Genomic DNA, 26,404 nt, shown 5'->3' with positions numbered 1-26,404 from the left:
ATAGTAGGATACTTTACAGTTTATATATAGTATATCGTAATATTGATTAATAATTTATAGCATAAAGTTCACATAGGACTACGATACATATATATATATATATATATATATATATATATTTTTTTTTTATCATATATTTATTGATTATCTAAGTAAGAATTCTAATCATTTCTGTTAAACATCATATCGTTAGCAATCAATCTACTTATCTATATATTCATAAGTACAATCTGCGATATCTTTTTAAATATTTTTATCAAACGTAATGTCGAATAACACGAAAAATTCTACGCCTTTAATCGCCTCGTTGTTGACAGACCACGTCATATCTTTGATTATATATATATATATCTCTTGTTAATCGTTATCGTTAACTTCTTCGAATATAAACGATTTTATCAGCACCATTATTATGTGTATCTTATTCCCAGAAGAGTTAATGAATTTGTAATCTCTTTTGTTCTACATCTTACGGCGATCGTCGAACTTACTACATACTTATTTACGATTATGTATGTATTTTCGATTATTGGAAATATCGTTTAACGATTGTTCTTATCGATCGATAACATCTGTCGTTTCTCATCGATGCTCTCAACTAGTCCCTATAAATCGTAATTCCCACTTGGAATAATATTAAAATGGTATTGTATAAATCCTCGAGTGAATGAGAACCACTGAGAGGCTCTTTCGAAGACGTACCACGTAGTAACCTTTATTTTCACTTGGAATTAATTTTCGTTTTAAAAAAAATTTCCGATTGTATCGTAAGATTTCAGTAAACATCGTACATGTATGTACGTGTAATTCGTATGCGTATGTGTGTAGAAATGCAAGATAATAAAAGACAAGGCGAGCCGTCAATCGTATCTTCGGTAGGCGTGCGATAAGCTTGTCCACGGAGTGGCTTCTCCCTGACTTTAATCGAATCGAGTGGCATTATAAGAGCTTTACGAGGAGAATTACCGGTGGTTGACTGACTCAACGTCGTCCATTCGCCTTCAACGAAGAGCCCTTTTCGCCGAGTAATCCCGTTTATCATCGACTGATAATACTCACCTTGCACTTATCTCGGAAGAAAATCATTTTTTCAAATCAGCGTTTTATCCATATCTCGGCACTTTTTCTTCTTTTTTTTTTCTTCTTTACTTTATTTCCAACGAAACACAAGAAAATAATTCACTAACATCTACGGTCTATGTTTTCTAACCTTCTTTTTCACGTACACCACTCGACACAAGAAAGGAAAAGAAAGAACAAAAAGAAAATAGGGTCAATCGAAAAGAGAATAAGAATGAAGGGTAGAATAGAAGGTAAAATGATGGGGAAAGAGAGAGAGAGAGATAGAGAAAAAAAAGAAAAAAATAAGGAAAGAGCACGTGGCCGTGTCGAATTCGCGATGAGACTTACGGTATCGTGGAACACACCCGATCATTTCGCGCTTTGGGAAGGTCTCACGAAGTATAACCGAACGTTCACGAGTATAACCGAATATTCGCGAGAGTTATCGAATTTAACCGAGGAATAGGTTTCTTCTTCGGTATCAACATATCGTGTTCTTACGAAAATCTCCAACTTTGAATCTTTTTCTTCTTCGACAACAATACATATACATATGAATATAATAGAAAAAAAAAAAAAAAAAAAAAAAAAAAAAAAGGCTCTCCTCTCTTTCTTCGAAAGAAAGTAAAAAAGAAAGAAAAAGAAGAACGTCTCCTTTACAATTTCAACGTCCTTCGCGTCGTTCGGCTTCGTTATAATACTGTCGCATAATTACGTCGGTAATGTATTCGTTTAAAACGACTAAGGGATTCGTTTCTTCCTCGATCGATGGACGATGGGCGTATATATGTGTTATGTATATGTATGAGTGGTGTGTGGAATCTAGAAACTGTCGCGCCGAGCGCGCGTAAATAATGTGATCGGGAAATACAATGTGTCAGTGTCAGTGCGTGTGTGTTTGTTCCTTTCTCTGTGTGCTACGGGTGCGTATGTGTGTATGTGTCAGTACGTATGTACGAGAGAGAGAGAGAGAGAGAGAGAGAGAGAGAGAGAGAGAGAGAGAGAGAGAGAGAGCTTTTCTATCTTTGTCCCTTGTCTCTCTTTCTCTCTCACTCTCTCTCTCTCTCTTTTGTGGAACGATCGATAACTTTATTGTATAGCCATTACTTTATAGGCACTCCTGGTTCTATATTTACCAACGTACCTACATACACGGGATCGTTGAGTTCAAGTGGCGCATATAACTACGTGACCGATCGAACGAAAAAAATAATAAAGTACTATGTAAATGTGATCACCGAGAAGAAAGTCAACGTGTTTTTATATTAGATAGATTATGCGTATAAACTACGTATGTATCTCGTTTTATCGTGGTAGAATTTTTTCTAATATTTTTATACATACATATATCTGAACATGTTATTTTTTCTTTTCTTTTTTTTTTTTTTTTTTTTTTTCTTTTTCAGTGTTCTCTTTTTAGCGAAGCTATGTTCGAAAGAGGATTCATTAGATTCAATTTTGACAATCTAATATTTACGTTAAGAGAGAAAAATTAAGAAAAGAAAAAGAAAAAGGAAAAAAGCCAATACAAATTCACGTGTTTTGTAAGAAATATTTCGATTTATATTATTATCGTAGTTGAGGACTTTCTAAAATAATTTCACGGTCCGAGACACACTTTCGAAAACTTGTAAGTAATTTTTCGCGACCAAATCGAAAGTGTGATTGCCCGTTGAGAATCGATTAGATAGGACGATTCAAAATTGATTTGATATCTATATTATATGCTAGACTGAGAGAGAAAGAAAAAGATAAAGGAAACAAAGAAAGAAAGAAAGAAAAAAGAAAAACTAGAACGGAAATGATAATGCCCATGTGATATTTAAATGAATCCGACATTGAATTGTTAATCCGATGAATCTCGATAAACAATGAAGCGGATAAATAGCTTTGACATTTTTAATATTCAACGCGAATAAGAATTTTTTGAATCGTTGATATTTTGTATATATTATTGGATTGATCAATAAGTTAATAATCTTGACATTTATAATACGTTATTTTTTTATTATACGCGCGAAGAGGAAAAAAAAAAAAAAGAAAAAAAAGAAAAAGAAAGAAAAATAAAGATAGATACGAATTAATGAGTATGTAAGAAAAATTGGAAATAATGTGGCATGTTTTTGAAAGAATCACGTGTCCGAGAGATCACGTGAATATGTATTTTACATCATACACAGACGTACGAGAACATTTATTGAGAGAAATTTGTCACCGCTTCTAAGCCAATCTACAATAGAGTGCACGTAAAAATTCCTTTTTTTCTTTTCATTTATTCGTGACCTTTTCGAATTACGAAGGTCAACATTTTTCCTTTTTTAATGGACAGCCATTTTCATACATATTCATACAACAGCGATAAATCGTATCTAGTTGAAAAAAAAAAAAAAAAATAAATAAAAAAGGAAAAAGGGAAAAAGGTATTACTATTGTGCCGTTTACGAGATAATTGACGTCTTCAGTATTAAGGCAAAGTAAATTGATTTTTTCATGTTTTTACGATTTTGAAAAACAATCGTCGCATTACGTAATTATTCTGTAGTCGATTACGTCAAAGAAGATCAGTGACCTTCGACTCGTCAAAATATACGATGTCTTTGATTCGTAAATAATGTATTTGTATAGAATGTAGCATGAATTATCTCGCGAGTGATACGAGTAACAGCAAATTTTTCTTTTCGTTTTTTTTATTTCTTTTTTTTTTTTATTTTTATTACGTATGGCTTTGATTGCAAATTAACACTACTATATAAATATTCATTTATTTATCGAAACGTCACAAGTAAAAAGAAAAAGGAAAAAAAAGAACTGTTTACAATGCACTTTGCAGACAACTCGTAGATGTGCTAATGTTTCACAATAATAAAACTTTCTTGTGGCGTAAAGAACATTATGTATTTATAAATAAATGTAACATTTTTATTTAAATTTAATTAAAAAAAAAAAAAAAAAAAAAAAATTAACGATCATAAAACTAATCTCTTTCACATATATGACTTGACGATTAATGCACGTATGATTAATAATAATTATTAAATTTGTCGAATTTTATGAGAATCTTTGTTTGCCTTTAAAAAGATATTCGTTTAATTAATTCCATTTCGTTGGGCACAAATTTCGATAATAAATCATTTTCATCGTACATTCAGTAACGTGCAGGTTATCATCGGATCTTTTTTTATATTTTTCTTTTTTTTTTTAAATTGATTTTCTTCTTCATACTTTTTTTTTTACTGCTACCTATCATTGGCCTTCACTCTTTATTTTTTTCTTCTTAATTGATAAGCTTTATCAATATGCTCCCCCAGAGAAAACGCAATCAATCTACCGCCCCCTATCCCTCCCTCCCTCCCAGAGGATGTCATTAATATGAAAATATCTGCGTAAAAAAGATCGAATAAAAAAAATTGGAAAAAAAGGAAAAAAATATATATATATAAAAAAAAAAAAAAAAAAAAAAAAAAAAAAAGGAAGAAAAAAAAAAAAAAAAAAAGAAAGAATGTGGAATGCATGAACGAAATAAGAAGATTAAAATTATTTCATTTCTTGAAATAACTCAAACTAGTTCGAGATTTAAAGTTTTTTATATAGCTTTATATGAAATCGAGCAAACAACGACAGGAATATTTATTTTCTTCCCTTAATAAGAACGAAATGTGATTAAATAAAAATTGCTATTGTCACGTTACAGAAACGTACGATGAATTATCCTGATAAATTAATTAATTAAATAAATAAATAAATAAATAAACAATAAATTTTAAACATCTAATCACCAATCGAATTACCCATACACACTTACACAGTGTCCGAATAACTTCAGTGTATCAATTTGTCCCTGACTATCTCCTGTATTTGGAAAAAAAAAAGAAAAAAAAAAAAAAGAAAAACAAAAAAAGACGACGTAAACAACGAGATAGTAGATTTTAGTAAATCCAACGACGTCGAAAGTAAGTAACTAAGTACTTTTCGCGATATTCGATGCCAGATCGGACGCCTTATAACGGCGATGGCAATGGCGGCATAAAGTCGTTGTAATCGGTAACGGATACTGACGAGAGCTTTGATCCTCTCTCTCTCTCTCTCTCTCTCTTGTTTCACGAGATATACGGTCGTTTGGTGTAACAGGCCTGGCTCGGATAAAAAGGGGTATCCGCTATCGTGCTTTTCAGGGATTAAAGTTAAAGCGGAACTGGTGATAGCCTGAAAACGTCGGTGATATTCCACTGCTGAACGATAGTGGCACGAAACGATCGTATTTACACGAGGTGCTATTATCGTAACACGATCGAGCTAGGATTCTATCTTCCCTTTTATCTTTTTTTTTTTTTTTTTTTTTTTTTTGTTTAATATTCATTCATTAATTTATTTATTACATTTGATTTTATTTCGTTCGACAAACGCTTTCGTTTTTCGAAGGTCGAATCGCAAACACTATCCCATGAAACACTATCGTATTGTAAACGATATATATATATATATACAACATATTTATACGCACGTGCGTATGGACAAAATGATGGCTGCGACAACGAACGCATAAAATTTTATTCGACAGAAAGTATGCTTTACGTTTTTATCTAACGATCAGTATGAGAAGAGAAAAAAAAAGAAATGAAAAAAAATATTGAAAAAAAAAAGAGAGAAAGAAAATGATAAGAATTTTCTCTTGGAAATCAATGCGTCGCTAGTAGATAATGCAATCGCATTAAAGGGTTTATTATTACTATCGACGATAGTAATCGATGAAGATGACAGTTGCTTTTTACGCGATGATAAGTTTTATCATAACGTTGATGTCAGATCGTCATACTTATTTTTTTGCCGATTTCATATATATATATATATAAAGGAAGCTACGTAAATCGAGTGAAAATTTAAGTTCTCCACAAATCGTACACGAGCGAGAACACGAGATGAAAGAACGTAGAGAAAGAGAGAGAGGATAGCTGTTTCTTTTTTCCTTTCTTCTTCTACATCTTCTTCTTCTTTTTTTTTCGTGGATCTCGCTTTCGACGAATCGTTTTCTCCAACGGACCGGATCCTGACCGCCCACGAGATCCGATCGATCGTGATACAAAAAATAAAAAAAATACAAGAAAAAGAAAATGAAACAAAAAAAAAATGAAAAGAAGACAAAGTAGAAGAAGTAGAAGTGGAAGAGGTCGAGAAGCTATTTCTTTCTTTTTCTCTCTCTTTCTCTTTCTTTTTCTGAATGCACCTTTCGAAAGGATGCAACTCTTCGATGCTCTTTTCGCATGGCTACGAAGAGCTTCGAGAGAGAGAGAGAGAGAAATATAGCTTTAACGATCTCTCTCCTTTTCTCTCTCCCTCTCTTTCTCTTTTTATCTTTCCCCTGGCCCCGATTCGACCTTGCGCCCAAGCTCTCTTATTTCAGGATGCCGACGACGACGATCACGACGAGGACGATGACGACGACGACGACGACGACGACGACGACGCAACCCAGAATTCTCATCTCGTCGAGACGATACGTGCCTTCTTTCTCTCTCTCTTTCTCCCTTTTACTCCACCTCCTCCTAACCCCCTCCTCTCATTTCTTTTTTTATCCCACTGTGATCGTTACACGAAAAGGTTCATCGCGCAATTACGTCGTCCGATCGATTACACTTCCTGGAATAAGGCAGATCGATCGAGTCGCTAATCTAGCGGAGAATTTATAAACGAGTTGTATAACACAGAAGAAAGAAGAAGAAGAAACAAGAAAGAAGAAGATACAAAGAAGAGAAAGAAACAAGAAGAAAGAAGAAGAAGATGAGAAAGAGAAAGAGAGAGAGAGAGAGAGAGAGAGAGAAGAGAAGAGAAGAGGGAAGAGAGAATGTACGTCATACGGTCGTGGTCTCCCTCGAGGCCAAGTCGAACCCTCTCAACGTACCACCGCCATCGCCACCACCACTCTTACCCCCTCCTATAGCACCACCTCTTCTTTTTTCCTCGTCTTCTCTTCTCCGTTCTAACCGTAGATAGAGAGAGAGAGAGAGAGAGAGAGAGAGAGAGAGAGAGAAATTCTATACTACGAGAGCTCCGGTCAAGGGAGAGTCGACGTAGCACCTCAAGGTTAAATCTCGTTTCGTGTCTTAAAATTCCATCCTCGGCAAGGTACAAGAAATGAGTCAGTCAGTCAGCCAGTAAGAAACGAAAGGAGGAAGGAAGAAAGGTGAAAAGGCAAAAAAGAATAAAATAAAGAGTCAAAAAAGAAAAAGATCAAACGTTTTTTTCAACCCACTACGCGTGACATCTCTCCCTCTCCCCTTCAACTTATTCTGGGTTAATGGCACATGCGAAAATGGTATTTCGCGTGACCACGTTTATAATATGACAGGAATAATTGTTATTAACGTAGAGAATACATGAGAATTTACCTTCTAATATTATTTCTAGATCCTAATGCAAGATAACGAGAAATAGAGACATATATATATATATATATATATATACATATACACACACGTTGCGTATTCATGCGTGATGTTAAATTATTATCCTACGATATGAGAGACAATTTGAAAATCGATAGATGGAAGAATGGACGTATCGTACGTCAGGTTATATCAATTCAACCGTGATATAAATGAGATTTTGGACGGTGCTGGATGAAAATAGACTAGAGAGGAAGAGAGAGAGAGAGAGAGAGAGAGATAAATTTGCTTTTAATATTCGATTCGTCGACGAGCTTCGAGAGCTCGAATTATCTGACGTTCTTAATCGTATTGGAATTCTCCTATTATACATTGCCCGCTCTCTAATCAGTGGATATCTAACTCGACATTATTCTATTGTTGTCATCGCGAAACTTAATATGCAATGAGCAAAGGTCATTGAATTATGATATCGTTATGTGTATATATATATATATATATATATATAAATATATATATATATAATCTACAATTTGTGATACTCGAAAAGTTAACACGTGTTGAATAAATAATAAATTGCTTTCAATCTTTAAAACGATACGATTAGATTTATCGTGATAACATCTATCATTGATATTATAAATCCAATTGTATAGATTATTGTTCCTTTAAAATTGATTACGTTGAAAGATTGTCGATATTAATTAACAAAAACTGCAGTATTTAATAAAAAAAGAAAAAGACAAGAAAAAAAGCAAATGATTAATTGCGTCGATATTTTTTATATACGATTTGATTAGAGCACTATGATAACATTTTATCATTGAGGTTAAGCCAGGTGTATTAAAAAGTATTTTTTTTCTTGTTTTTTCCTTTTAACATTGATTACGCGAATGTTCTCGATAGAAATTGCAATATTTATCGTTTTATAGGAAGAACAAACAAATTTTTAATTGCGTTAATCTTTAAAACAATCTGATTGTGAGTAACAGCGATAACATTATCGCTGAACTCGAAAGAAACGTTATTATTACTTGGTATTTTAAACATCGAATATAAAACGGATCGTGAAGATTTAAGGATATTCTTGAAAGAAAATTTGCATTATTTATTATCTCTTTTAATATGCGAATTTCCATTGGAAAAGTTTTCGATAACAATATCCCTGGATAGGGAGAATGAAATCAGGGAGAAAGGAGGGTGCGGGGTCACGAGGCAGGTGTCGCATTACTTCGATTTTGAATACACGATCGAAATAGTTCAACCGATAAATATATTTTTGATTGAAAATGCGATATTTCAAAGAAGAAGAAAAATGAATTATTGAATCGAATTGACTTTTGCGACTATTTCATTAGATCGGATTATCTCAATGTAATCATTATTATCACCGAAGTAAAATCAAATATATAAATAGCTGGTATTTATATTACGTATTAATATATTACAATTTCCATTAACTTTGATTTACGTTCGATGAGAATAATATTTCCATCGTCTATGAATAAACAAACAAACAAGCAAGCAAGCAAAAAGAAAAAAGGGAAAAAAGGAGAAGTAAGAGAAGAATAAAAAAGAAAATAAAACAGAAAAAGAAAAAGATAATAATAATAATAAAAAGGAGAACAAAAAATGGTCTGTAGTAGCGAAGTCTGAAAGTGGAAGAGTACGTATTGATCAAAGTTTCCGCGGTCGCTCCGTTCGCCCTTACTCTCTTTTTTTTCCTCTCTCTCTCTCTCTCTCTCTCTCTCTCTCTCTCTCTCTCTCTCTCTCTCTCTCTCTTATTCTACGGAGGGAGGAAATAATTACGGAGGAGCCCTTTTAAAAACCGGTTTCTCCCTCTAACCCCTCCCTTTGTCTCTTCTCTTCTACTCGCCCTTCTTTGACGAGCCGCCCGGGCACCAAAGATGTCGGCAACTAAAGAGAAAGAGAGAGAGAAAGAGAGAGTATAAAATGGTACAAAGGAGACGAGAGTGAGGAAGAGAAGGAAACCAACGTTGGTGCCTCGTTAATGGCAGTGAGAATTTAAAAATGGCTCCAAAGGCCGCAGGACTTCGACTCGGGTTCTTCTGCGAGGATGGTCTGAGCTGGCAGAGAGAGAGAGGGGGGGGAAGGGAGGGATGGACCGAGGAAAGGATGAGGAGGAGGAGGAGGAGGAATCGGAGAGATCGTGCTCGAAGAATGGCCAGCGCGGGAATTTTAAATTCCTTTTTTCTTTCTTCATTTCTTTTCATCGTCAAGGTCACGGATGCACAGAGATAGATAGAGAGAGAGAGAGAGAGAGAGAGAGAGAGAGAGAATGGTGAACACTAAAGAATAAAAGAAAGAAGGGAAATCATTCAAACCACCCTTTGGACTTTCGACCCCGTTAACGATTCTTAATTATCCGAGACTGGATCGAAAAAGAAAAAAGAAGAAATAAGAAGAGTGAAGAGAGAGAAGAAAAAGAAGAAGTCAGTGACGGACGAACGGATAAAAGTTGACGAGTCTCTTCTGTTCTCGTTCAAATAAGAAGAGGGGAAAAGTCATGGGAGGGATTACACGGAGAAAGAGAGAGAGAGAGAGAGAGAGAGAGAGAGAGAGAGAGAGAGAGAGAGAGAGAGAGAATATCGGTAGAGTGGAAATCGAAGGATCATCCGTTTCGTAATGGCCGGACGGAGGAATAATTTGCGGTGTAGCTTTTTAGACGCGGAAGATGTGAGCGGATTGGTAGTTTCTCTCTCTCTCTCTCTCTCTTTCTTCTACTCTTTTCATCTCTCTTTGCTCATTAGAAAACACGAGCCGGTTCGCGGATTTTCCAGCAGACTTCGTTCAATCTACGATCCCTCCCTTTCTCTTTCTCTTGATTTTCGTTATCCTCTTTCTCTTTCTCTCTCTTTCTTCCGCCATCTCTTCTTACCGTGCCGAATCGAGACAGGCACACGAGTTTGACTTGCAAATCATTCCGAGTTCGGCCTCCTCCTTTTCTTCTCTTCTCTTTTCATCCTTATCCTTCTTCTTCTTCTTCTACTACTACTACCTCAGCTCGCCTTCTTCTCCGTTCTACACGGAATGCAATTACCCTAATTGCCGGCACTCTTGAGAAACGTTGCGTAAGGGTGGTCGTTATCGGTAACTACGAATTACATCGTTAAACAGAGAGACACCGTGTATAAACCTCCGACCGTTTCACGCGTATCTACATATGTACATGGTTATGATGCTATGTATGTAACTATATGCGTATGTGTTTATAATACCTACGTTGAGTATCACATACTTATATATGTACGTATGTATGTACGGGGTAGTCCGGTTATTATCGTGAATGTAGTACGCAGAAAAAAAAAAAAAAAAAAAAAAAAAAAAAAAAAAAAAAAAAATTGAAAACATTAAAATGAGGATATAATAATTATTTATTACGATAATCGTTATCTCAACACTTGCATATAATAACAATTATATGGTCTATAAATTATATATATATACGATGTATATATATAAATGGGAGAGTGGAGGGTTGAAGGTCGTTGACGAGAGAGAGGAGTACAAACAATTATTTATATATATATACTATACTATAAATAATTTTATATATAAATGAGAATAAAATAATGATGCTAAAACATGTCCATAATTTCGCGATCCAATGAAAATAATATAAAAGCAATTTATTGTAAATAAGTACATACTTACTTATTTAAGTTCAATATATTAAGTTCAATCAAAGTATTTAAACTTTCGAGAGAGAGAAGAAAAAAAAAAATATATATATATAGTAATAAGAATATAGTTTCCTAAAGAATTCCTTTGATATTTATTATCAAGTTTCACGTAAAATGTTTTCCTATGATCTCGTTTAACCGTATTAATTTTTATGATCTTCTATCGCCGATATTGCAAGATTTGAAATGACTGGATCCCCCCTCTCTCTCTCTCTCTCTCTCTCTCTCTCTCTCTCGAACAAATTACAGTTAACGGTTGGAATAATTAAGAGAGGAAAAGCGAAACCTTCGAAGTTCGTTTCATCGAGAGACTTTCACCCCTTCCCATCCTATTTTCTCCTCTCTCTCTCTTCCACCCTTTCCACCACTACCCATCTCTTCACCTTTCTCCTTTCATCCCGTTAAGTTAACCCCACCTTGTACTCTACTCCTTTCCCCCTTCTCTCTTTCCTACCAAAAGAGAAAAGTAAGTTAGGGGAGGAGATTTTCCACGGTAGTAAGTACTTACTTTCCAATTCTAAATTAACAGAATCGACCGTGGAAAATATACGATCCTGAACGTTCTCCCAGTGTCGGAAAAACTTTCCTAAGTTGAACTTTTCTCAAACAACATTTTCGAAGAACTCTTCATCTATCCATCTATCGCGAGACTACCCCACCCTTCTCTCCGCCACGATTTCTCTCGACCAACCACCCACCCCATCCGATCAACCTGCTTACCCTCTTCTCACCACTCTTCTGGTTATCGTGAAGTCTTTCGATTTTACTCCCCTCCTCCACTTCTCCTCATCTCTTTCTTCCTCTTAGGTCACGGAAAAGAAAAGTTAATGGCACGTGCCGTGTTCGAAAAAAAATAAAAAGAAAAAGAAAAAAAAAAAAAGAAAAAAAAAACGAGGTTAACCGTTCAAGCGAGCAACGATAAAGCGATGAAAATAATTTCTTCTCATTTTTTTTATTTTATTATTTTTTTTTCTCCTTTTATTTCTTCTTCCCTTTTTGTCTTTTCCTTTTGTTTTTTGTCCTTTTCACCCCAATATGATTTACGACGATAAAATTATATAATGTGAAAGTTACGTTATTACGGTGAGTTTAGTTATAATTAGAGTGTAACTTCGGTTTTTTTTTCTTCCTTTTTTATTTTTATTTTATTTTTTTTTTTTTTATTATTATACTAATTATTACTAATTTTGCTTTTTATTTCGTTTTTCTTTTTTTTTTTTTTTTTATTCCGTAGAAAATTATTTTACGCGAAAAATATAAACAATCTTTTTACTCGGTTTAGTATAATTAGAGAGTATATTTCTTTCTTTATTATACTGATTATAGGTACTAATTTTGTTTCTTTTTTTTTTTTTTCGTTGTTTACAACAGAATTATATAGCGTTTAGGTTACAGTATTATGTTTAGTTGATTGGTATATAGTATAATTGAATTGTAGTATATAGCCTGTAGTATAAGTAATTACTTCGTATTACTGTATACTGTATTATATTGTACACTATATATAGTATACTGTATTACAGGCTAATAATAACTTGTACAGTATAAACTATATATAGTATACTAACATCATAACTATTACATATTGTTAATATAATACAATTGAACTGTAGTACAAACTAATCATACTATAATATACATACACATTTATATATTTATAATATTATGTATGCTATAATATATTAATCATAATACAAATTATACTACAATGTAATTGTATTATACCAATGATAAGTATAATATTCTACCTTAACCTTCGAAGTATGAAGTTAACAATTAAATTTCCAATGGGAATAAAATTAAACGAAACTTCGAAAATAAAGATGGCACATATAGATACAGTAATATGAGTTTAAAGTTACCCTACCGTTATGGAACTTTAACTTGTTCTCTCTCTCTCTCTCTCTCTTTCTCAATCTCTCTCGTATTAAAATTAAATCCAGAAGCAAGCCTCGTTTTCTTCCTTTTTATCATCTTTTTTTTTCTTTGAATTTATTAGCCAAACAAATCACTTTGTTAGATAATTCAAATACCAATACGACGTCCGTGTATTATCATGATCTTTTACATAGATAGGTACATACATACCAGTGACTAACTGGATGGATTAAAGGGTTTTAAATAGAGGGATAAATACGGTGTCTCGTGGCGATTCAAGGTCGACCACTAATCGAGCGGACTTACATCCAAAGGTGGTACACGTATAAAAACGTGCTGTTTATGAGCACCCCGTTGAGAACGCGAAGAGAATTAAGAGCTGTCCGCTGTGTATATCTCTTATGGTTTCTCTTTCTCTCTATCTCTTACATATATATACCATACGTCTATCTCTATATGTGTATTAGTTCCTATCCACAAGAGACGTATTATTACAACTTTGGCAAGGTGCCACCATGCATTTAAGGACTCGTTTCCAAAACCTGTTTCCGCCTGCATGTTCTGTCTGACTCCCTCGTTATAACACACACTTACATACTCATAACAGACAGAGCGAGAGAAAATGAGAAAGAGAGAGAGAGAGTGTGGGAGGGAGGGATGGAGGGAGGGAGGGATGGAGGGAGGGAGGGAGAGAAATAAGCACGGCAGATTTAACTTCTTAGCGCGTGCTTTTATTGGTCCGAACATTTTCTTCATTCTCTATTTTACTTTCTTGAGAGTTTTCACAAGAGAATCACCAGCTGGTTGTATGCATCTAAATTCTTCTCTACCCTCACGTTTACCCCACCACCCTCCTTAACCATGCCAAACCACCCCCCACCCATCTTCTTCTCCTCTCTTCCCTCTGCTTATTCCTCTTTCTCTTTTTCTTCTTTTTCTTTTCTTCAACAGTCGTCTATTTCCCTAATGTCATACCTTTTGAGATTTATCGTTCGTGCTGTACGCTAAGTACCAAAAGGGAAAAGATTGCATGATAAATCGTACCCCGCAGCTCGAGTTTCGTCATGGAACGTGCTATGCGATTCAAATGGTTTTGGAATTTTTTTTTCTTTTTTTTTTTTTTTCTTTTTTTTTTCTCTTTTCTCTTTTTACAAAGTCATCGAGGAGAGACTAATGTTCGTTCATATTGTTAACTGGATATATATTTATATACACATATATATATATATATATATATATATATATGTTGTATATTATATACAGTGATTTATAATACGTTTAATATCCTTCGATTTCATCTCTGTGGGATGATCTCAGCCAATCGAAATTATTATTATTATTGTTATCGTAAATTTTTTTTTCGATTTGTGTGAAGTATTTTCCTTAAAAAAAAAAAAAAAAAAAAAAAAAAAAAAAAAAAAAAAAAAAGAAACAAGTATCCGGTACGTTGTTGATAACACAGTAAAACTGTTAACGATGCATGTAAATAAATAAATATAGTTGAATCGGTAAAATTCTGTTTCTATATGACCTTTTGATTTTATGCAGAAAATTGAGAGAGAGAAAAAATTGTTAAAATGTTACGAACTAGAAGGACGAAAATCGTGATTTATATTATTATTGTTATTATTATTATTATTATTATTATTATTATTATAAAAACAAACAAAAGTTATAATGAAATTAATAAAATTATTAATCGAAGCGGAAGAAAGTTCCGACGAATAATAAAACGATATAATAAAGTGGACTGTGGATTAAATAAATTAAAAGATGGAACTCCTACAAAAAAAAAAAAAAAAAAAAAAAAAAACTGAACGTAAGATATCAATCAAGATTAAATTGTCAGTAAAAAATAAAAGATAATCCGGAGATTAATGCTCTAAAATTAACAATAAGAGGTGCAGAAGTATTTTAATAAAAATCGAAAAGAAAAATAAGAAAAATAGAAAAAAAAAAGTAATAAAAAGGAATGAAAAAGAGAATGTAGGTGAAGCTAAAACAGCTATGACCTTGAAAATATATAAGCATAATCCAAAAGCTGTGGTGTAGGTTTTCATCGTTACATACTTATCGTTCCCTATGCGTTTTACATTATCTTTGACGAAATATAAGATCTCTCTTTCTCTCTCTCTTTCTCTCTCTCTCTCTCTCTCCCCCTTCATGGAGGAAACGGAAAACGACAAGAGTAAATGTTAGATTTTAACGGTTATGTCTCTCTCCGATATGTATACATACATACATACGTATATATATAAACATAAACATATATATGTATGTGCATATATTATATATATGTATATATGCATATATGATGCACTAGGAGCCAGGAAACTGTATCTTTTTATATCTCACTCTCTTCTTCTTGCATTTCTCTCTCTTTCTCTCGCTCTCCCTGTTTTTTCTCTTATATGCGTTCTCGCGAGAACTTGTACCCGTTGAACACGTCATTATCAAACCGGTTGTTGGACTTTGCTAACGTTGCAGCTGCAATATCGTGTGCCACTGCAGCACATGAATTCTCTCTTTCTCTCTCTCTCTTTTTCTCTCTCTGTCCATCTTTCTCTTTCTTTCTTTCTTAAATCTCTTTTTAGTTTCTCTTCTGGTCGAAGCAAGTCTCATTGAACAGCTCGAGACACGATCTTTAATCGGTAAATCGATCCTCCTCGGTTGAGAAATCTTCGTGGCTTTTATAAGATAATCGAGAATCGTGCTTAACATATTGCGAATCGGTACAAAAACTTTGTTCTAATGCAATTCTAATGGCCAACTAAATATTCTTTATTATTATTATTATTATTATCGATTAAATATTTCCAAGTCATCTTTTTGTCAAATGATAATTATTATTTTCGTTAAGGAATAAAAATGAAAATTTATATAATAAATCTTGTTTCTCTGTATAAAGGAGATTCAGAGTTTTAATTGAAATTTATGAAATAGACGAAATCTAAAGAGAAAGAGAAAAGGAGAGAGGGAGAGAATTTATTTCTTGTTATATTTGTTTCTTTCTTTACAATATAATGTACATTATATTATTAATATATATATATATATAGTATAAACATAAATATATTTTTATATACTTTTCCTTTCCTTTTTTTTTTTTTTTGTTTTTAAATCACAATCAATAACTTATAATAAAAAATTAATATGAGAAATTCTATTCCCTGTATATGAGAAAACTACGGAATTTTAATTAAAATCTATGAAAAAGAAATTTATAAAAAAGAAATTATTAAAGAAAGAGAAAGAATGTATTGTTTATTTCATTGCATAAAGAAAATATTGTCCGGACGTGGAATAAAAAAAAAAGAAATAAGAATGAATTATAAGAACAACGTCAGAAATAAAAGAAAAAGGAAAAGGAAAAAAAAAAGAAAGAAAAAGGAAAACAATAGAACAAACAGACAAACAAACAAAGAAATACGAAAAAAAAAAAAAGAAAGATACAAACATAACCTATGGCAAACCTATAATAAAGTTGTCGTGAAAAAGAAAGCGGACATTTTTATTTTCTTACTTATTTTTAATTTCAGTCTGATCTTTTCCATTTCTCTTCTTCTTTCTTTTCTTTTTTTCTTTACTAACGTCATCAGCCGAGTACGAAAGGACGAATAAAAAAAGAAAAAAAAATAAAAAAGGAGACAAGAAAGTGGTAAAAACAGTAAATAGAAAGAGAAAAAGTTCTTCGCAATTATAAAAAAAAATCAAAGGGCATTATAATAGCAAAAAAAAAAAAGGGAAAACAAAATTTACTAAATATCTAACATAAGTTGGAAAAATAGAAAGAAAGAGAAAGAGAGATAAATATATACGTACATATATATCTTTCCCTCGTGAGTTTAAAAATAGCGGTAAACGGAGAGAAAAAGAAACGAAAAGAGAAGAAAAAAGAAGAAAAGAAAAGGAAAAAAAAAAGAAAAAGAAAGAAAGAGAGGCAGGTGCGTAAACATCTGGAGCGAAGAACGCGAGACGGACTTTGGCTCGCTTATAAATTAATCCGTATGGCGTGTCGCGTGCTTGGTTGCGTGCGTGCGTGCGTGCGTGCGTGCGTGAGTGAGTAAGTAAGTAAGTAAGTAAGTATGTAAGTAAATAAGTACACGCGCGTGAATACATGGCGCATGGTAGAAGACGCGCATTCATCGCGAAAATGATTCCCTCCAGGCCTCGAGTGAAATAGAAGGGTAGGAAGAAAGGGTGGGAGGGAAAGAGGGAGGGAGGGAGGAAGGAAGGAAGAGAGGAAGGGAATAGGGACGAACTGGGGACACCGGTTAAAACTCTTAAATGGTTTCCGGCCATTTTTACGAGACGCACCTGGCAACACGTTTTTCGAATCGGCGACGAGAATTTCTTTTTTCTCTTTTCTTTTCTTTTTTTCTTTAACCTCTCGGCTATCTCCTTCTAGCACTCTTTTTTGTTATTCAGAGACGATCCAGGAGAGAGAAAGAGAGAGAGAGAGAGAGAGAGAGAAAAGAGAAAGAGAGACATATGTGTGTAATTACAGACATGTCGCATTAGGAATGCTTTTGTTTCACCCCCAACCCCTCTGGAAAATATTTGAATAGCAACGTTTCACTCTCTCACTCACTCACTTACTCTCTTTCTCTCTCTCTCTCTCTCTATATTTCGGTCATGTGCACTCACTTACTCTGTCACTATGTAGAGCTACCCCTAAACCATCATCACACATACATATACCCGACCATTTGTTGGACCATTCAAGCTGAGTTTGTTGCACCCGCAACACGGATATGGTATTAACGAGTGGCTTTTGTTTCTGGTAAATATTCGGTATGTTTTACTAATTTAGGTTCAGCGTCTACAGAGTGACTCGCTGATCCGCGAAATAACCACCATTGTAAGATTTATTATGAGTTTTTCTTCCTTTTCTCTTTTTTTTTTTTTCATTTTTTAATCATACACTTTTTTTTCCCCCTATTTCGATACGATCTCTCATCTGGCGCGGCCGTGATTTATTTATTTTTTTTTCTTCCTTCTTTTTTCGACGAAAAAGAATTTTGTATTTCACTTTGAAAATAATAACAAATATTTTCGCAGCAAAAAGGAAGAAAATCAAAGAAGAAGAAACGAAGAAAACATCAAAATGATTTCTAAGAAAGAAGATTTATCTAAGAATATACTATTTATTCGAGTAAAACGATATTTAACGCGTTTGTCATGAATAGCGTAATTCATAATTCATTTTCACTTTTCGTAACCTTATCATCACTGTACTCGATTATTCGTTGGAAGCAGAACGAACGCGAACGAGTAAAGAATTCGTGTCACGACTCAATCTATATAAACTTTTAAGTTTCCTTCCACTTCTTCTTCCAATTATGTCTGCTTTACTCTTTCCTCACGAGATCGTAAAAACTCGTGGAAACTGTGATACGAACGAAGTCCATCGACTATTACGACGACGACGACGACGACGACGACGGAGACGATGATGATAACCCGAAGAAAATGAAAGTTTAAGTATAGAAGAAAGAGAGTCTATCGCTTCTAGACATAATACAATTCGTAGTTCATTTACAAATTTCTAACATATAAGAAACTTAAAAAAACTTAAAAAGTTGACTTGCTGTTCTTTTGTTTTTTCTTCTTCTATATTTTTTTTTTTGTTACTTTTTACGATATCGTCTGTTGCATACAACTACAGTCATCTTTTTTATTTTCTTCCAAAAGGTATGTGTGATTCATTGCAATATTTTTTCTTTCTTCTGGTATATAAAAGAAAGATATGAGAAATATCTTACGGACGATATTAAATAGTTTTGATTTTTAGTTTCTTTTTCTTTTTATTATTATTATTATTATTATTATTATTATTGTTCTGGCGTGAAAGACAACCCCATTTGCAAAGTTTCTTAGGTACAATGAACCTGCGTATCGTTGCGATAACCCTGCCTTCCTTTCACTGCAATATCGTAAAGTATCTTGGGGTTATCGTCTTTACCAAAGCAAAGACAAAATACTCTTTATTTCCGGGTAAATCACAAGAAAGAGAGAGAGGGAGAGAGAGAGAGAAAGAGAGAAATGGCAGTCATTTCGAAGCTATTTATCAAAGAGTGCAGTTTAAAATGAGTTCGTCTTATGAATAGCAAGAATTCAGAATATGTGTTCATATAATAAAATTATAAAACAAAGTGTGTCAAACAATATATACATATGTATAAATTAGCCATTAAAATATTTCAACACAATTCTGCAATTAAATAATATTAATTAAATACACACACACGATCAGACGATTCTTTTATGATAATTACATGATACTTGCGAAATAATCAAATGAACAAACTTTATCATTGTTATACTTAATACAAATAATATAATATTTCGAAATGCAAAAATTATTGTCGATAGAAATCTGAATTTTAGGAGACCCATCATTCACGCTTTCTCTCTCCGTTCCTAAAACTAATTCGTCTTTTTCTTCTTCTTCTTTATTCATCTTTGTTTTTTTTACTTCGAGGGATTCCACAAGCATCGGTTATAAAAAAAAGAAGAAATAGAAGGAGGAGGAGGAGGAGGAGAAAGAGGAAGGTCGTCAAACCAGATTTCTGTATACGATGAGGGCAGGTCCGGGATAAATTTCAACGTGGATCGTTGCACTTAGGAAAGAAGTATCAAGGACATCTATCCTTCCCTCCCCCATCTCTCTTATTCTCTCCATATCACCCTTTCGATATTTCGAAATGGCCTCTTTTTATTCTCTTTCGGTCTCTTTCTAAGTAATATATATATATTGTGTATATTCTCTCTTTGTATTTATATGCATATATATAGGTGATTAGAAATGAATGGTCCAATTGAATATCTCTTTTGTTAGGAAGGATTTCCTGAGTCCAATATTTTAATTGTACGAGATAAAACACACTCGACTTAAAAATTCTTAATTCGTTGGACAGTCTATAATTTTATTCAAATATTTCTGAACGTTCCTTCTCTAATTTCAAAGTATTTACTCTTTGTGATCAAATTCAGTTTATTATATCGCTTTTATTATTCATTGTAACATCTCTACATCTATTAATAATTTTATTTATTCCATTATAACTTTCTTTTCTCTTTTTATCTCTCTCTCTCTCTCTCTCTCTTTCTTTCTTTCTATCTCTCTGTCTGCATTTATAACAACAAATAATTAATTCACGAACGTCGAACGTCGTGGCAAACATTTATTTAAAAATTTAAACGATCGATTTATTTATTCTGAAGAAATATAATGAATCTATAGTGATAAACGAAGAAATGGATGAAAAGAAAAATTCTTAAAACATATATAATCTTTCAAAAAGCATAATTTCTCGAACTTCTCGACAAGTTTAACCGAGTGCTCTAGATAGTCGTTCTTAAAATGGGAAGAGAAGAAAATAAAACAGGAAAAAAAAGAAAGAGAAAAAGTAGAGGAAAAGAGACAGACGACGGATGTAGAAAGAACAGAACGAGAGAGAGAGAGAACGAAGGAAAAGGATGGGAGATGTTGAAATCTTGAGCAGCAAATGTTTGCTGAACGTGCCAGGACGATCTCAATGGAGATCCAACAGCACTTTCCCCTTTTTATCGGTAACTCCATCAAGAGTGAGAGACAGAGAAAGACAGAAAGAGAGAGAGAGAGAGAAAATATTCAGCATTCAATACTCTTCCTAGTTCTATTCCACGTATAAACGATACCTAAACTTTTAATATTTTTTTACCCTTTCGTAAATTGCTATGCGACAATTTAGTATTTTTTCCTTTTCGAATCATTTCAAATTATTCGAAATATGCGAAATAGGAATTAGCACAAACGATCAATCAATCAATCAGATATAACTCGATTGGTATTTCAAATATTCATAACGACGTCTTATCGTTAGTTCGTTTTCTAAGATCGTTTAGAAAGTGGACGGATATCGATGAGAGTCGTGATTCGATTGACAAGACAATGGCACGATACGTGAATTGAATACGTTATGCATTCTCTCTTTCTCTCTTTCGCTCGCTTACCAACAACAACACATGCACACGCACGCACACATATACATAAGTATATATACGCGTTCGTTGCGTACGAATTCCGGATTAAAGCGATCAAAAGAAAAAAAAAAAAAAAAAAAAAAAAAAAAAGAAAAAAAAGAAAAAAAAAAAAGAAAAAAAAAAGAAAGGAAAAAGAAAAAAAAATGGTGGATGTAAGAGGAATTGCAGGTTACTTCTGCATCTACCGGTTAGTCCGGCTTTGACTCTATACATATATACATAGTGTGTGTGTGGGTTCGCGTTCTCCGATGCGGATCTGGTTTCGATTTTATGGCTCCGCATAGGAGGTAATATTTCGCCTTTTACGAGCACCATCTATAGTCCCTCCTCCCCTCCATCACGGTCCCTCCTCGTTCCAATGTCCTTCATGAATTTCATTCGACGTTACTACGTGGCCCTTATCTCGAACAATGGCGAAACATTTCCAACCAGGGGGAAAGGGGGTAAACGCCAATTTTTTTACGATTTGGGTCAACCACCATTTCGTTTTATTTTCGGACTCGCTGACTTTGACCACCCCTTCTCCCTACCTGCCATTACTAAAAAATGTTAATTATGTACTTCGTGTGTTTTGTTTTTATTCATTTGTATATTTATTTATTCGTTTCGTTTTTTCTTTCTCTGTTTCTTTCCTTCTTTTTTTTTCCTCCTTCGATCGTACACTTCGATACACAATTGTACTATTATAAATGATATAATTTGATTCTAATTAATTAATACTTTTTTTAGCTAAAACAGAAAAAGAGGAAAAAAAAGGAAAGAGAAAAAATGATCGAATTACATTTTAGTAGTTAGATTTTAGTAGGTTAGATTTTATTTCTGTCTGAAACTTTTGAAAAGACGTCAGTAAAATAACTTCAGGATCACGTGAAATACATATTAATTTGAAATCTTTCCTGTTCCAATTTTGCAAATGTCAAATTTATAATTTTATCTTCTTAGAATCTATTACTTCCTTGATTTTAACGAAGAGGGAAGGAAGGAAAGTATATCTCGAGCGAAACTATCGAAAGGAATGGTAAAGTCGATTCGAAACGAGCTTTCGAGTAAGTGGAACACCCAGATAGTCTGTCGCAACGTGTATGTATACTAATCGATTAGTCGAGAGCACGTTGCTTCTCTCTACTATAGAGAGAGAGAGAGAACGAGACTTTGCCCAAGTGGATTACACAGAAACGTAAGGTGATGTTCAAACTCGATTAGAAGGCTTAGAAAAGAAAAAAAAAAGAACGATCTTAAACAAGCTTCGATAAATATGTTTTCCTTTTTTTTTTTTTTTTTCTTTTTTTCTTTTAAGACGCAAACTTTTAATACATATATATATTAAAAATTGAAATAATAAAATATCTCGAAAGAATGTAGCACATCATATTATATATAATTTTTCAAAACTAATCCTTAGGTCTATCAAAAACAATTAATGTTATAGATCGATGTTATAAATTTTAAGCGAATTACATACAAAAAAAAAAAGGAAAAAAAAGAAGAAGAAAAAAAGAAAAAAAAGAATTTTGTATTTGATCAGAATTTTGGAGTTCTATTGCGCGTTTGTTCCTAAACTCTCCCAACGAAGCGTGCCGCATAACTTGCTTGTCCCACAGAATTTCCAAACTTGATCGAAGCAATGTGAGAGAGAGAGAGAGAGAGAGAGAGAGAGAGTGAAAGAGAGAGAGAGAGAGAGAGAGAGAGAGAAAGAGATTAGCGGTCGACCACGGTCGCTGTTGAAACGGCAGCTTGGATAATTCGCCGTTTACACTGTAATTTCGATTTCTCCACGAATTCCATGGAGCCGGCAACCCTCAGTCTGCGTTTTAGCAATCCAACCCCTTACCCCTCTTACCCCTTACCCCCTCCCCCGATCCTACCGACCCATTCCCTTTCCACATTGTCGTACATCGACATGGAAACAAATAGAGCGAATAGAAGAGTATTAGCGTTGGTTCGTTGGTCGATCGTTAATTCGTTCATTCGTTCATTCGCACGAGAGAGAAAGAGATAGATAGATAGATAGAGAGAAAGAAAGAGGTACAAAGAGAAACAGACAGAGAGAGAGAGAGAGAGAGAGAGAGAGAGAGAGAGAGAGAGAGAGAGAGAGAATTTGAACATGGAATCGAGTAGTTATCGTTCCGAACTAGTTTCCAACGATTTACTGCATTTCAACGGTAACCCTTCCAATTTACTACCATCTATCCAACTATCAACGCACTGTACTCGAACATATAACTCCGAGCGGATTAGAAATCACTATGAATCATCATTTCGATTCGATTGATTGTTCTCTTTTATTTCTTCTTCTCTTTCAAGAAGAACGGATAATACGAATTCCTCGAACGTTTAAAATTAAACAAATCGAATAAAATTAATAAATACCAAGATAACTTATCTTGTTCATAATTATTAATATCTCCTGAGACTACAATTTTATCGTAATAATGTGGGGGAAAAAAAGAAAACAAAAGAAAAAATATTTAAAAGGACAATTGTCCTATAATTCCTGAACACTAAATAGAAGACACGCAAGAGAGGGTGTGATGATTCTCGTTTAGAAAAAGCAAACACGTTGCGTCCGATGACGTGTGAGAGGGATGATTGTGATTCGGTCGAGTTGATTACACCATCTACGTAAACATATTCACACACACACACACACACATATATTATATATAATATAAGAGCAACCCTTTATATATATATTTATATATATATATATATATATATATATAAGTGCAACCCCTTTCGATAAACACACTAGCCAGGTTGAATGGGTGAACGGCTTGGATGAAGCCAAGTACCCTGTTACCCCCACTACTTTTATTTTCTATCCCTCCTACTCTTTTTCTTTCTCACTCCTCTCTTTCTTTCTCTCTCTCTCTCTCTTTCTATCGCAACCCTTCCTTCGTGAGCAAACTAAAGCGTACGGTAGTTGAGGAACGAGAAGGCGAGGGTTGTTTCGAGACGACGATATCGACCGACCCCAACCCCTTCTGTATATGCTCCTCGTGCTTGCCGAGCTTAAAGAGGACCTGTCGTAAATGCGATAGCGCCTTTAATGGAACCGAGGATCTTCCTTCTTTCTCTCTCTCTCTCTCTCTCTTTCTCTCTCTCTCTCTCTCTCTCTCTCTCTCTCTCTCTTTTTGCCTTTTCATTGTCTTACGCGGAGAGAATACGAGAATGCGAAACGCCCAAGTTCCCATGGCAAATTTCCTCGAAATGCAATTTTGTTCGTACTATAGGTATATATGCAACTTATATATTATTAACTGATCCATCGAATTTGTGTATTTATTATTTTGGGGTTTTCAACTTTTTCTTTTTTTTTTTTTCTTTCGAATTAAAAATTCTTTTTTTATTTTTTTAATCATTCAGTTATCTTCGTTCTTTTCTGCTATTCTGGGAAGAAAAGAAAGAGGCGGAGGATTATTACGTAAAATCTTGAGTAAGGTAATTTTTGTTTCGTGCGTTACTGAAAGAAAATTATATAATTTGAAAGTTATAGTATATAAGTATATCATGGTCTTATTAGTGTAAGTTTTACTTATATTAATTACTTATACCAATAAGTAATTATATAATGCACTTTAACTGATAAATAATTCTTAGTTATTATACCTAATTTATTATTTATTACATTACCTATAACTTTGTTATACGTGTAAATGTAAATTATTCATATATATAAATTAATATATAGTTATTATTGAGAAATATGGATATATAAATACTTATGGGAATTAAATTAGAAAGTTGTTTGCTGCGTTAGAAAGAATTAATTATATGGAACAATAAAATAGAAATTAATTAAATTCCCCCTTTTTTTCTTTTCTTCATTTTTGGTCATGAAAAATCGAGGATATATTTTTCTCGTAAGAAAAATTAATTAAACGAAAAGAAGATGAAAAGATCATCGTACCTTCTTGTTTTTCTTTCTTTTTCTTTTCTCTTGTTTTTTTTTCTTTTTTTTTTTTTCTTTCTTTTTTTTTTTTTTTTTTTTTTTAGTTAATCTTACGCTCTTAGATGCGCACGGATTTACGAAGAGATAACGGACGTCATAAAAGAATCGTTATCTTCATTTTATCGCCATTTTTCTTTTCTTCTTTTTTTTCTCCCCCTTATTAATGTTACATTCCCGTCAGTTTTCATTGAACGTCCAACGAATCTTATCGTGGAATATAAGAAATTCTTTTTATTTTTATTTCTCATTTTTTTTTTCTTCTCCTTGAATGATTCGACAAAATTCTCACGTTTAAGCACAGAAGCAATTCATTTCGAATAAACTTCATATAATTTTCCGTGATTCTCCTTTTATCCTTTAGACATAATAATGCTAGCAAGAAGTATTAAGAGACAGACAGAAACAAAGAGAATGAGAAAGAGAGAGAGAGAGAGAGAGAGAGAAAACATACACGGAAATTAATTAACTCTGACATGGGCTTTGACGAAGGCACGCTCGTTACCGGTAGTCCGCTCGAAATGGAATCAGAGAAATTACTGTGAACCCGCAAAGTTTACGCTGAAAACGCATCGGAGAGAGACTTAGCCATGAACGAGGATGACGAGAGTGTGAAAATAGGAAGGAAGAAGAAAGGAAGGAAGGAAGGAAGGAAGGAAGGAAGGAAGGAAGGAAGGAAGGATGGATGGATGGATGGATGGATGGATGGAAAGATGGAAGGATGTGCAAAACGTAAAGAGAAACATAGAAGGATGATAGTAAATATATATATATATATACGTATGTATTATATATCTTGGCCTCGACAGGTTCTTTCTCTTTGTCTCTCTCTTCTATATTCCGTGTTTTAACGGAAATGCCGACTACGCTCTGCTTGCAAAATGTGAACCTGTAATTCTGTGTCACGTAGCGCAAACAAACAGCGCTTGTTAACCGAGATATACAACGGCACAGTGCCATGATGCAGTAATACAGAAGAAAGAAAGAAAGAAAGAAAGAAAGAAAGAAAGAGAGAGAGAGCGAGAGTCTGGGCATAGTAATTAACGTTTTCCAAGTGTTTTCTTCTTCCTTCATGGAAAAATTTAATTTAAGAAAGAAAAAAAAAAAAAAGGAAAGAAAGAAAAATGTGAGAAAACATAATAATAAAAAGGAAAATCGAAAAGATATGTATTTATTAATAGTAATAATTAATAATAGTAGTAATAAAAATTCTGCTATCATATTGTGAATGAATGAAATAAAAAATCAAATCGAATAGGCTTATCCAACAGAGCATTGCATTTCTACTACGTTTGAAAATTGACGAGAAATAATTGAAATTAATTGAACCTTGAAATTCTTTGATTACAATACGTCTACTTATATGATTTATATATACATATATATATATGAGATATCTAAAG

General features: G+C 33.5%; 1 protein-coding gene and 1 long non-coding RNA gene across 11 annotated transcripts in view; both read right to left on the bottom strand.

Annotated features, from left to right (window-relative positions):
* LOC124957150 overlaps nucleotides 1-26,404 on the bottom strand; it is a 223,821-nt gene that overhangs the window by 113,267 nt on the left and 84,150 nt on the right. The window lies entirely within an intron of this gene.
* LOC124957156 overlaps nucleotides 17,903-26,404 on the bottom strand; it is a 17,418-nt gene continuing 8,916 nt past the window's right edge. The window contains exon 2 of the long non-coding RNA XR_007103462.1: nucleotides 17,903-18,866. This is a non-coding gene — a long non-coding RNA (uncharacterized LOC124957156). The remainder of the gene's footprint in view (nucleotides 18,867-26,404) is intronic.

This window comes from Vespa velutina, chromosome 24 (assembly GCF_912470025.1).
Source record: "Vespa velutina chromosome 24, iVesVel2.1, whole genome shotgun sequence".
Taxonomy (NCBI): Eukaryota; Metazoa; Arthropoda; class Insecta; order Hymenoptera; family Vespidae; genus Vespa; species Vespa velutina.
The sequence above is the reverse complement of the archived record's forward strand: the minus strand, read 5'-3'. Positions and strand labels throughout refer to the sequence as shown.